Source organism: Dipteris shenzhenensis, chromosome 2 (assembly GCF_047967505.1).
Source record: "Dipteris shenzhenensis isolate YYH24624 ecotype China chromosome 2, Dip_SZ_1.0, whole genome shotgun sequence".
Taxonomy (NCBI): domain Eukaryota; kingdom Viridiplantae; phylum Streptophyta; class Polypodiopsida; order Gleicheniales; family Dipteridaceae; genus Dipteris; species Dipteris shenzhenensis.
The window spans coordinates 64,303,985-64,316,962 of NC_141597.1; the positions used below are offsets into that span (position 1 = coordinate 64,303,985).

At 44.6% G+C, this 12,978-nt stretch overlaps 1 pseudogene; it reads right to left on the bottom strand.

Moving 5' to 3' along the window:
• Positions 1–2,512: 2,512 nt before the first annotated feature.
• Positions 2,513–3,358, bottom strand: LOC147905170 (O-fucosyltransferase 36-like; annotated as a pseudogene).
• Positions 3,359–12,978: the final 9,620 nt, after the last annotated feature.

Sequence of the window (12,978 nt, forward strand, 5' to 3'; positions counted from 1 at the left end):
GACAGCGTGAGCGGGACAGAGGGATACAGTCACACAGAGCCAAAGAAGAGAGAGAGAGAGAGAGGGGGGGGGGGGGGGAAATAAAAATTTAAAAAAATATATATATATAACATATAACAAATTTATAAATACAAATAAATATATAAATCAAAAAATAAATATATGTAATTTAATTTATATATAAATAAAAAATATATACAAATACATAAATACAAATATATATATATATAGCAAAATGCCATATCAACCATTTTTGCTCCTTCACCTCTTTATATTTATATTTACATATATTTATTTCTATATAAATATAAATAACTATAAATACATAAATACATACATACATATACATATACATATACATAAACATATGCATATATATATATATATATACAACATGGTATGTCAACCATTTTTGCATGAAAAGACTCCTTCACCTCTTAACTTAGAGAGAGAGAGAGAGAGAGAGAGAAGGCCCAAGGGGGCGACAGAGAGAGAGAGAGAGAGCGAGAGAGAGCACGTGGCGAGAGTCAGAAAGATGAGAGAGAGAGAGAGAGAGAGGGAGAGAGTGGAGGGACGAAGGGAGACACACACACACACATACACACAGCGAGAGCGTGAGAGAGAGAGGGGGGGGAGGGGGACGGAGGGAGAGAGAGCGAGAGAGGGAGAGAGACATGCGTGCGCACACACACAAAGAGAGAGAGAGAGAGAGAGAGAAAATATGAAACATATTTGCATCTACTTGTTTTGTGACTTTTTCTTGTTAAGTCTCGCACAACATGCCTTGTGGCAGGAGGACACTGGGTACAGAGGGATCCCACTCCTCTGCCCTATAGCCTCTCTCCCGCCAAAAGGGTTGGCAGGGATTAAGGAGAGAGGGCTACATCCTTCAATATATGCAAGGGGTCCAATCCTTTCTAGACAACTCCCATTAGGCATCTGACTACCATCTTGACTATTGCTTAAAGTTTCCTCCATTGGTTACATCTTCCTTGCCAAATTGTATAGTTATTGCCCAAATACGGTCAATATAATCATCCCAAATTTTGGCAGCATTCATAAGATATTTCTTGCCCTATAGCCAGGCATATCTTTACATTTTTCCTAAGACTTCGGAGAGACAAACAGAGAAAGAGTGCGGGGGGGGGGGGGACGGAGGGAGAGAGAGAGTGCGCACGCGAGAGAGAGAGAGAGAGAAAAGAGAGAGAAAGACGCACATGCCCACACACACACACACACACAAAGAGAGAGGGGGGTAGGGACCAAGAGAGAGAGAGAGAGAGAGAGAGAGAGAGAGAACAAATACGAAACATATTTGCATCTACTTTTTTTGTGGCTTTTTGATGTTTTGTCTCGCAGAGCATGCCATGTGGTAGGAGGACACTGGGTACAGAGGGATCCCACTCCTCTACCCTATAGCCTCTCCTCCCAAAAGGGCTGGTGGGGATTAAGGCGAGGGGGCTACGTCCAATAATATATGCAAGGGGTCCAATCCTTTTTATGGGATTGGACTCCCACAATTCCGCCTGTTAGCCAATGCCACAAGGCCCCAATATCTTCATATTAATCAAGCCACACAAGCGGGTGCCAAGGGTGATTGGTCCATATCCAACATTTCCATTGTAGTTTCAGAATGTATGTTGCTTCCCTTCACATTCTTCCATCTAAATGCACATCCTTCTCATTCGCAGTCTTGCATTTTATTTAGATTCTTCTTCCTTAATATTCAAGATCCTCCAAAAGTTTCACAAGGGATGTGTCCGTGTGCGGCCAACGGTAGAACCCTCGATGAATGAGCAATCCATCCCCCATCTTACACATTTTATAATTGTGCAAAGCATCCATAGAAGCAAGAGGTCATACCGTTCATAATAGAGGGAAGTTTTATACAATTGATATTCTTGGAAGTTGAATTGAGGCATAGGGGTCATTGAGGCCACCCTTTGGTAGTGGCATTGCAATTGACTATGTGCTTTCCGTAGAGTCTTGGTAGTTTTGCTACATTGTGTAGCCTTTGGAGGTCAAGCTGAGGAGCATTCACATGAATCAAAGGTCTACACAACTCCCATCCTTTCTAGACAACTCCCATTAGGCATCTGACTACCATCTTGACTATTGCTTGAAGTTTCCTCCATTGGTTACATCTTCCTTGCCAAATTGTATAGTTATTGCCCAAATACGGTCAATACAATCATCCCAAATTTTGGCCAGCATTCATAAGACATTTCTTGCCCTATAGCCAGGCATGTCTTTACATTTTTCCTAAGACTTCATCCCAAAAAGGGAGAGCCTTGATTTTAAGGGAAAACGATCATTGCCTTCCCCTCAATACCATTGGGTTTAGTGTTTGAAAATGGTTGAAAAGACATGTGTTCAGAAAGATCTATCCCTTTTCTCGTATTCCTTTTTTAAATACTTTATATTTAATTTTTATTTCCATTAAGAATTGCCATGTGGCAGCCAAAGGGGAGAGAGCCTAAATTTCAGTGTTCGTGTATGATGTCTCCCAATTTTAAAAGTTTAAGTATGTGTGCATGCGCACATGGGTGCACGTGTGTCCGTGTGTGTGAGGGAAATAGTCACAAGAGAGAGGCTGAAGGGGAATATCTGCTTCACCTAGCCACACGTCGTCCTTTTTACCCCACGATATTCCCACTTTTTTCAACTTTTCCTCGTGCTCTGCATCCAAGTAGCAACCATGCATATAACACAGGAAGCGATCAACATGAAGATGTCCGTGGCAATGATCATTGAAGTCATCAAATGTGATCAGAGTGCGGTTTCCACCCAAACAGTTTTGAATGTGTGATATATTCAGCACTCGCTCATAACTGTAATCTACCTTCGGACTGGGCACAATGAACGTGCGTCCAAGTAGCGCAGCAACAAACATATGATTCTCAATGCAAAGCAAGTGATTTGAGAACTGCCAAGATGTGCATACAGGAAGGACATATCTGTTGGATTTCAGCTTCCACGCGAGTCCCTCCTTTAGCTTGTACTTTTTGGTGTCAACTGCACGGTAGCTAGGTGTGTGTAATCCACCTGAGCCAATGCTGACATTCTAAAACGGTGATAGCAATACTTGTTGGACCTCCTTATTCAATCTGATTTGGGACACGATCTCACCCCTCAAGGCTTCTCCTTCGCTTGAATTGGAGGTTGCGTTCCAAAGACGAAGCAAGCCTTCAACATGTTGCTGAAGTAATGCAAGGGATCACTGCTCCGTGGCCATCATTTATGTTTGCTTCAGACTGGGAGCTGCAAATTGGAACCATCCTGGTGAATTTAAAGTTACGTATATGATAAACAAACCGAGCAGCAGGACAGGAAGGAAAAGCAAGTGGCGCTTCTCCATGGATATCAGAGACCTTCGAGCTCACAATGCTCTCACAGTGACTGTGGGATTTTACCGTTCTTGGGGTAGTCCTTCTTTACTCATCAATGAATGTAAAATTTTACCCATAAAAATGTGTTGTTGATCGCATTGAGTCTTTCATCTTGGATTAGGTGATATTATTAGTGCATCATATTTCTAAAACATACATCTCTTATCTGTTCTCTCTTATATTCCTTACGGTGGTTAATCCCAGACCTAGATTGGAGGTCTTGGGAGGAAATATAGAGGTTCGGGGGAGCTCCATGGAGGTTCGGGGCAAGAGGGGGGTTCAGGAGAGAAGGACAATGCTGGAGCAGACCACGTGGAGATGGCAAATCTCAAGGGCAGGGGGCACAGAGGGGCAGTCTACAAGAGGCACAACGTGGAGGAGGGAGGGAGAGCATCCGTGGAGTCGTCATGTGGTGTCGCCAGCTGGACAAAGCACGAAGGTGTGCTGGTAGCTGGAGGAGATGCACATACTTTGATGATGTGGCGAAGCCAGAGTCTAGAGTGGCAGTGGGATGGTGACGTGGCCTATCAGTGGACAGACCATTGCACGGCCAGTAATGCCACATGGCACGAGACTCAGGATGCGATAACCACATGGTAGCCACTGTCGGTAGACGGGATCAAAGGACTCACACATCAGCTAGCCATGCGGCGCCACGTTGGCTTGCGACACGATGAAGACAGGCAGGGGGTGAGAGAGCGCTGTTGACAGCGTGCGGGTCTCTGGTCTCATTGCTACATGGCGACGCACGCGAGAGTTAGTGCCTGTGGCACAGACTGCGCAATGACACAGTTTACGCGATCTACAGAGTCTAGTGTAGATTGTACAGTGTACAGTGTAGTAGGGTCCAAGCAAGATAGACTGCCATGGGATGACACGTGGCTCCGCGAGGCGCAGACTCTAGTGGTGGCAGTGGGCACACGAGCCTGGATGTGCCACATGGATAAATGCTCGACCTAGAGGGGCATTAAATGGCATGACAACAGTTTGAGATGTGGGGCCGACACTCAACAATGGCCACATCATAGACATAGAGCAACTAGGCAACAAACAAGGTGAGTGAGACAGAGGGATATAGTCACACAAAGCCAAAGAAGAGAGAGAGAGAGAGAGAGAGAGAGAGAGAGAGAGAGGGGGGGGGGGGGCGGGAAATTTTTAAAAAATTAATATATATATATATATATATAACATATAACAAATTTATAAATATAAATAAATATATAAATCAAAAAGTAAATATATGTAATTTAATTTATATATAAATAAAAAATATATACAATTACATAAATACAAATTTATATATATAGCAAAATGGCATATCAACCATTTTTGCTCCTTCACCTCTTTATATTTATATTTACATATATTTATTTCTATATAAATATAAATATAAATAACTATAACTACATACATGCATACATACATACATACATACATACACACACACACACACACACACACACACATATAACAACATGGTATGTCAACCATTTTTGCATGAAAATACTGCTTCGCATCTTAACTTAGAGAGAGAGAGAGAGAGAGAGAGAGCTAATAGAGATAGAGCACGTGGCGAGAGTCAGAGAGCTGAGAGAGAGAGAGAGAGAGAGAGAGAGAGAGAGAGAGAGAGAGAGAGAGAGGGAAAGAGTGGAGGGACAGAGGGAGACACACACACACACACACATACACACAGCGAGAGCGAGAGAGAGAGAGAGGGGGGGGGATGGAGGGAGAGACACATGCACACGTAGACACACACAAAGAGAGAGAGAGAGAGAGAGAGAGAGAGAGAGAGAGAGAGAATATGAAACATATTTGCATCTACTTTTTTTGTGACTTTTTCCTATCAAGTCTCGCAGAGCATGCCTTGTGGCAGGAGGACACTGGGTACAGAGGGATCCCACTCCTCCGTCATATAGCCTCTCTCCCCCCAAAAGGGCTGGTGGGGATTAAGGAGAGAGGGCTACATCCTTCAATGTCTGCAAGGGGTCCAATCCTTTCTACATTGCTTATGGGATTGGACTCCCACAATTCCACCTTTTAGCCAATGCCACAAGCCCCCAATATCTTCATATAAATCAAGCCACACAAGCGGGTGCCAAGGGTGATTAGCCCATATCCAACATTTTCATGGTAGTTTCAGAATGTATGTTGCTTCAGTTCACATTCTTCCATATGAATGCACATCCTTCTCATTCGCAGTCTTGCATCTGATTTAGATTCTTCTTCCTTCAAATTCAAGATCCTCCAAAAGTTTCATAAGGGATGCGTCCGTGTGCAGCCAACGGTAGAATCCTAGATGAATGAGCAATCCATCCCCCGTCTTACACAATTTATAATTATGCAAAGCATCCATAGAAGCAAGAACTCATACCGGTCGTAATAGAAGGAAGTTTTGTACAATTGATATTCTTGGAAGTTGAACTGAGGCATAGGGGTCATTGAGGCCACCCTTTGGTAGTGGCATTGCAATTGACTACATGCTTTCTATAGAGTCTTGGCATTTTTGCTACATTATGTGGCCTTTGGAAGTCAAGCTGAGGAGCATTCACATGAATCGGAAGTCTAGACAACTCCCATTAGGCATCTGACTACCATCTTAACTATTGTTTGAAGTTTCCTCCATTGGTTACAACTTCCTTGCCAAATTGTAGTTATTGCCCAAATATGCTCAATACAATCATCCCAAATTTTGCTAGCATTCATAAGACATTTCTTGCACTATAGCCAGGCATGTCTTTACATTTTTCGTAAGACTTTGGAGAGAGAGAGAGAGAGAGAGAGAGAGAGAGAGAGAGAGGGGAGGGACGGCTGGAGAGAGAGCCAGAGAGAGAGATGCGCACATGCACACGCACACACAAAAAGAGAGAGGCGAGAAGGGATCGAGAGAGAGAGAGAGAGAGAGAGAGAGAGAGAGAGAGAGAGAGAGAGAGTGGGGGGGGAGGTAGAGAGAGAGCGTGGAGAGAGAGAGAGAGAGAGAGAGAGAGAGAGAGAGCGAGGGAGAGAGAGAGAGAGAGAGAGAGAGAGAGAGAGAGAGAGAGAGAGAGAGAGAACAAATATGAAACATACTTGCATCTACTTTTTTTGTGGCTTTTTCATGTTAAGTCTCACAGAGCATGCCACGTGGCAAGAGGACACTGGGTACAGAGGGATCCCACTCCTCTACCCTATAGGCCCTATAGCCTCTCTCCCCCTAAAAGGGCTAGCGAGGATTTAGAAGAGGGGGCTACATCCTTCAAAATATGCAAGGGGTCCAACCCTTTCTAGACAACTCCCATTAGGCATCTGACTACCATCTTGACTATTGCTTAAAGTTTCCTCCATTGGTTACATCTTCCTTGCCACATTGTATAGTTATTGCCCAAATATGGTCGATACAATCATCCCAAATTTTGCCAGCATTCGTAAGACATTTCTTGCCCTATAGCCAGGCATGTCTTTACATTTTTCCTAAGACTTCGGAGAGACAGAGAGAGACAGAGAGAGAGGGGGGGCGAGGGGAGGGACGGCGGTAGGAGAGAGAGCCAGAGAGAGAGAGAGAGAGACGTGCACACACACACACACACAAAAAGAGAGAGGGGGAAAGGGACAGAGAGAGAGAGAGAGAGAGAGAGAGAGAGAGAGAGAGAGAGAGAGAGAGTGGAGGGATGGAGGGAGACACACACACACACATACACACAGCGAGAGCGAGAGAGAGCGAGAGAGAGAGAGAGGGGGGGAGGGGGACAGAGGGGGAGAGAGCGAGAGAGGAAGAGAGATGCACGTGCGCACACACACATAGAGAGAGAGAGAGAGAGAGAGAGAGAGAGAAAGAGAGAGAGAGAATACGAAACATATTTGCATCTACTTGTTTTGTGACTTTTTCTTGTTAAGTCTCGTAGAGCATGCCTCGTGGCAAGAGGACACTAGGTACAAATGGATCCCACTCCTCTGCCCTATAGCCTCTCTCCCCCCAAAAGGGCTGGCAGGGATTAAGGAGAGGGGGCTACATCATTCAATATATGCAAGGGGTCCAATCCTTTCTAGACAACTCCCATTAGGCATCTGACTACCATCTTGACTATTGCTTAAAGTTCCCTCCATTGGTTACATCTTCCTTGCCAAATTGTATAGTTATGGCCCAAATACGGTCAATACAATCATCCCAAATTTTGCCAGCATTCATAAGACATTTCTCGCCCTATAGCGAGGCATGTCTTTACATTTTTCTCAAGACTTCGAAGAGATAGAGAGAGAGAGAGAGGGGGGATGAGGGGGGGAACGGTGGGAGAGAGAGCCAGAGAGAGAGAGAGACGCGCGCACGTGCACACACACACACAAAAAGAGAGAGGGGGGAAGGGACGGAGAGAGAGAGAGAGAGAGAGAGAGAGAGAGAGAGGCGGAGGTACAGACAGAGCATGGAGAGAGAGAGAGAGAGAGAGAGAGAGAGAGAGAGAGAGAGAGAGAGAGAAAGAGAGAAAACAAGTACGAAACATATTTGCATCTACTTTTTTTGTGGCTTTTTCTTGTTAAGTCTCGCAGAGCATGCCACGTGGCAAGAGGACGTCGGGTACAGAGGGATCCCACTCCTCTGCCCTATAGCCTCTCTCCCCCCAAAAGGGTTGGTGGGGATTAAGGAGAGGGGGCTACATCCTTCAATATATGCAAGGGGTCCAATCCTTTCTAGACAACTCCCATTTGGCATCTGACTACCATCTTGACTATTGCTTAAAGTTTCCTCCATTGGTTACATCTTCCTTGACAAATTATATAGTTATTGCCCAAATATGATCAATACAATCATCCCAAATTTTGCCAGCATTCATAAGACATTTCTTGCCCTACAGCCAGACATGTCTTTACATTTTTCCTAAGACTTACGAGAGACAGAGAGAGAGAGAGAGAGAGCGGGGGGGAATGGAGGGAGAGAGAGAGTGCGCACGTGCGAGAGAGAGAGAAAGATAGAGAGAATGATGCACGTGCCCGCACACACACACACACACAAAAAGAGAGAGGGGGGGAGGGATGGAGAGAGAGAGAGAGAGAGAGAGAGAGAGAGAGAGAACAAATACGAAACATATTTGCATCTACTTTTTTTGTGGCTTTTTGATGTTAAGTCTCGCAGAGCATGCCATGTGGCACGAGGACACTGGGTACAGAGGGATCCCACTCCTTTGCCCTATAGCCTCTCTCCTCCTAAAAGGGCTGGCAGGGATTAAGGAGAGGGGGCTAGATCCTTCATTTAATGCAAGGGGTCCAATCCTTTCTACATTGCTTATGGGATTGGACTTCCACAATTCCACCTCTTAGCCAATGCCACAAGGCCCCAATATCTTCATATTAATCAAGCCACACAAGTGGGTGCCAAGGGTGATTGGCCCATATCCAACATTTCCATGGTAGTTTCAGAATGTGTGTTGCTTCACTTCACATTCTTCCATGTGAATGCACATCCTTCTCATTTGCAATCTTGCGTCTGATTTAGATTCTTCTTCCTTTAGATTCAAGATCCTCCAAAAGTTTCACAAGGGATGTGTCCGTGTGCAGCCAACGGTAGAATCCTAGATGAATGAGCAATCCATCCCCCGTCTTACACAATTTATAATTATGCAAAGCATCCATAGAAGCAAGAGCTCATACCGGTCATAATAGAGGGAAGTTTTGTACAATTGATATTCTTGGAAGTTGAACTGAGGCATAGGGGTCATTGAGGCCACCCTTTAATAGTGGCATTGCAAATGACTACATGCTTTCCGTAGAGTCTTGGTAGTTTTGCTACATTGTGTAGCCTGTGGAGGTTAAGCTGAGGAGCATTCACATGAATTAGAGGTATACACAACTCCCATTAGGCATCTGACTACCATCTTAGAGAGAGAAAACAAATATGAAACATATTTGCATCTACTTTTTTTGTGGCTTTTTCCTATTAAGTCTCGCAAAGCATGCCACATGGCGGGAGGACATTGGTTATAGAGGGATCCCACTCCTCTGCCCTATAGCCTCTCTCCCCCCAAAAGGGCTGGCGGGGATTAAGGAGAGGGGGCTACATCCTTCAATATATGCAAGGGGTCCAATCCTTTCTAGACAACTCCCATTAGGCATCTGACTACCATCTTGACTATTGCTTGAAGTTTCCTCCATTGGTTACATCTTCCTTGCCAAATTATATAGTTATTGCCCAAATATGGTCAATACAATCATCCCAAATTTTGGCCAACATTCATAAAACATTTCTTGCCCTATAGCCAGGCATGTCTTTACATTTTTCCTAAGACTTTAGGGAGACAAAGAGAGAGAGAAAGAGAGAGAGGGGGGGATGGAGGGAGAGAGAGAGTGCGCACCCGTGAGAGAGAGAGAGAGAGAGAGAGAGAGAGAGAGAGAGAGAGAGAGAAAGATGCACATGCCCTCACACACACACACACAAAAAGAGAGAGGGGGGAGGGACAGAGAGAGAGAGAGAGAGAGGGGGGGGAGGGATGGAGAGAGAGAGAGAGAGAGAGAGAGAGAGAGAGAACAAATACGAAACATATTTGCATCTACTTTTTTTGTGGTTTTTTCATGTTAAGTCTTACAGAGCATGCCATGTGGTACAGAGGGATCCCACTCCTCTGCCCTATAGCCTCTCTCCTCCCAAAAGGGTTGGTGAGGATTAAGGAGAGTGGGCTACATCCTTCAATATATGCAAGGGGTTCAATCCTTTCTACATTGATTGGACTCCCACAATTCCACCTGTTAGCCAATGCCACAAGGCCCCAATATCTTCATATTAATCAAGCCACACAAGCGGGTGCCAAGGGTGATTGGCCCATATCCAACATTTCCATGGTAGTTTCAGAATGTATGTTGCTTCACGTCACATTCTTCCATCTGAATGCAGATCCTTCTCATTCACAGTCTTGCGTCTAATTTAGATTCTTCTTCCTTAAGATTCAAGATCCTCCAAAAGTTTCACAAGGGATGTGTCCGTGTGCAGCCAATGGTAGAATCCTAGATGAATGAGCAATCCATCCCCCGTCTTACACAATTGAAAATTATGCAAAGCATCCATAGAAGCAAGAGCTCATACCAGTCGTAATGAGGGAAGTTTTCTACAATTGATATTCTTGGAAGTTGAACTGAGGCATAAAGGTCATTGAGGCCACCCTTTGGTAGTGGCATTGCAATTGACTACATGCTTTCCTTAGAGTCTTGGTAGTCTTACTACATTGTGTAGCCTTTGTAGTTTAAGCTGAGGAGCATTCACATAAATCAGAGGTCTACACAACCCCCATTAGGCATCTAACTACCATCTTAACTATTGCTTGAAGTTTCCTCCATTGGTTACATCTTCCTTGCCAAATTGTATAGTTATTGCCCAAACACGGTCATTACAATCATCCCAAATTTTGGCCAGCATTGATAGGACATTTCTTGCCCTATAGCCAGGCATGTCTTTACATTTTTCCTAAGACTTCATCCCAAAAAGGGAGAGCGTTGATTTTAAGGGAAAAGGGTCATTGCCTTCCCCTCAATACAATTGGGTTTAGTGTTTGAGAATGGTTGAAAAGACGTGTGTTCAGAAAGATCTATCCCTTTTCTCGTATTCCTTTTTAAAATACTTTATATTTAATTTTTATTTCCTTTTGGAGGCCTTAGAGAGAGAGAGAGAGAGATTCTATATTATGTGGTAACGAATCCCTGTGCAAAGATACTACATGGCAGCCAAGCATGACACATGGCAAATTACACATGGACAATGAGAGAGAGAGAGAGAGAAAATTTATATATATGGATGTGTGTGTGTGTGTGTGTGAGAGAGAGAGAGAGAGAGAGAGAGAGAAAGATTATATCTATGGATGTGTGTGTGTGTGTGTGAGAGAGGGAGAGAGAGGGAGAGAGAGAGAGAGAGAGAAAGAGAGAGAGAGAGAGTGGCTGAGTGAGAGAGAGAGAGAGAGAGAGAGAGAGAGAGAGTTTATGGGAATCGTTTATTAGGGAAGAGTTGCCATGTGGCAGCCAAAGGTGAGAGAGCCTAAATTTCAATGTTCATGTATGGTCTCCTAATTTTAAGTGTTGACATATGTGTGCATATGCACATGGGTGCACGTGTGTCCGTGTGTGTGAGGGAAATAGTCACAAGAGAGAGGCTGAAGGGGAATATATGCAAGGGGTCCAATCCTTTCTAGACAACTCCCATTAGGCATTTGACTACCATCTTGACTATTGCTTAAAGTTTCCTCAAGTGGTTCATCTTCCTTGTCAAATTGTATAGTTATTGCCCAAATATGGTCAATACAATCATCCCAAAATTTGCCAGCATTCATAAGACATTTCTTGCCCTATAGCCAGGCATGTCTTTACATTTTTCATAAGATTTCGGAGAGACAGAGAGAGAGAGAGGGGGGGCATGAGGGGGGGACGACATGAGAGAGAGAGAGAGACACGCACACGCACACACACACAACAAAAGAGAGAGGGAGGAAGGGACAGAGATAGAGAGAGAGAGAGAGAGGGAGAGAGTGGAGGGACAGAGGGAGACACACACACACATATACACACAGCGAGAGCGAGAGAGAGAGAGAGGGGGGGGGAGGGGGACACAAGGAGAGAGAGAGAGAGAGAGAGAGAGAGAGAGAGAGAGAGAGAGAGAGATGCACACACACACACAAAGAGAGAGAGAGAGAGAGAGAGAGAAAATACGAATTATATTTGCATCTACTTGTTTTGTGACTTTTTCCTGTTAAGTCTCGCAAAGCATGCCTCGTGGCAGGAGGACACTAGGTTCAGAGGGATCCCACTCCTCTACCCTATAGTCTCTCTCCCCCCAAAAGGGGTGGCAGGGATTAAGGAGAGGGGGCTACATCCTTCAATATATGCAAGGGGTCCAATTCTTTCTAGACAACTCCCATTAGGCATTTGACTACCATCTTGACTATTGCTTAAAGTTTCCTCCATTGGTTACATCTTCCTTGCCAAATTCTATAGTTATTGCCTAAATACGGTCAATACAATCATCCCAAATTTTGCCAGCATTCATAAGGCATTTCTTGCCCTATAGCCAGGCATGTCTTTCCATTTTTCTCAAGACTTTGGAGAGACAGAGAGAGAGAGAGAGAGGGGGGCAAGGGGGGGGATGGTGGGATAGAGAGCCAGAGAGAGAGAGAGAGAGAGATGCACGCACGCACACACACACACACAAAAAGAGAGAGGGGGGAAGGGATGGAGAGAGAGAGAGAGAGAGAGAGAGAGAGAGAGAGAGAGAGAGAGAGAGAGAGAGAGAGTGATAGAGAGAGAGGGGGAGGTAGAGAGAGCATGGAGAGAGAGAGAGAGAGAGAAAACAAATACAAAACATATTTGCATTTACTTTTTTTAAGGCTTTTTCCTATTAAGTCTTGCAAAGCATGCCACGTGGGAGGAGGACACTGGGTACAGAGGGATCCCACTCCTCTGCCCTATGGCCTCTCTCCCCCCAAAAGGGCTGGCAGCGATTAAGGAGAGGGGGCTACATCCTTCAATATATGCAAGGGGTCTAATCCTTTCTAGACAACTCCCATTAGGCATCTGACTACCATCTTGCCTATTGCTTAAAGTTCCCTCCATTGGTTACATCTTCCTTGCCAAATTGTATAGTTAT